Raw genomic sequence first — 571 nt, 5'->3', positions numbered from 1 at the left:
TCCTGTTTGTCCTTTTTCATCTTTCTCTACCCCTTCACCATCTCTCACCTCCTCTACTTCCTCTCTCTCACCCCCTCTCCCTCTCTCTCCCTCTCTCTCCTCTCTCTCTCTCTCTCTCCCTCTCTCTCTCTCTCTCTCCCTCTCTCTCTCTCCCTCTCTCTCTCTCTCCCTCCAGAGCTTCCCTCAGTGTCTCTCCTCCAGAAGACTCCCTCCTCTCCAGTCAGCTGCCACGCTACAGGTTTCTACCCTCACAGAGCTGTGATGTTCTGGAGGAAAGATGGAGAGGATCTTCATGAGGACGTGGACCAAGGAGAGATCCTCCCCAACCATGATGAAACCTTCCAGATGAGAGTTGACCTGGACATTTCATCAGTCACACCTGAAGACTGGAGGAGGTACGACTGTGTGTTTCAGCTCTCTGGAGTGAAGGAGGACGTCGTCACCAAACTGGACAAAGCAGTGATCAAGACCAATGAAGGTAAGAGTGAGATCAGCAGCTGCTGAATGTGACGTCATGTCTGTGGTTTGTTCTCAAGTTCAGCTTTGAATTCTTCTTCAACAAAACTCATAA

General features: G+C 50.3%; 1 protein-coding gene across 1 annotated transcript in view; it reads left to right on the top strand.

The window, feature by feature from the left end:
• Window positions 1-571, top strand: part of psmb12 (proteasome 20S subunit beta 12) — a 4,413-nt gene that overhangs the window by 615 nt on the left and 3,227 nt on the right. The window lies entirely within an intron of this gene.

This window comes from Seriola lalandi, unplaced genomic scaffold, assembly GCF_002814215.2.
Source record: "Seriola lalandi dorsalis isolate HSWRI2012SDOR001 ecotype SW California unplaced genomic scaffold, Sedor1 jcf7180002054538, whole genome shotgun sequence".
NCBI lineage: Eukaryota > Metazoa > Chordata > Actinopteri > Carangiformes > Carangidae > Seriola > Seriola lalandi.
The sequence above is the reverse complement of the archived record's forward strand: the minus strand, read 5'-3'. Positions and strand labels throughout refer to the sequence as shown.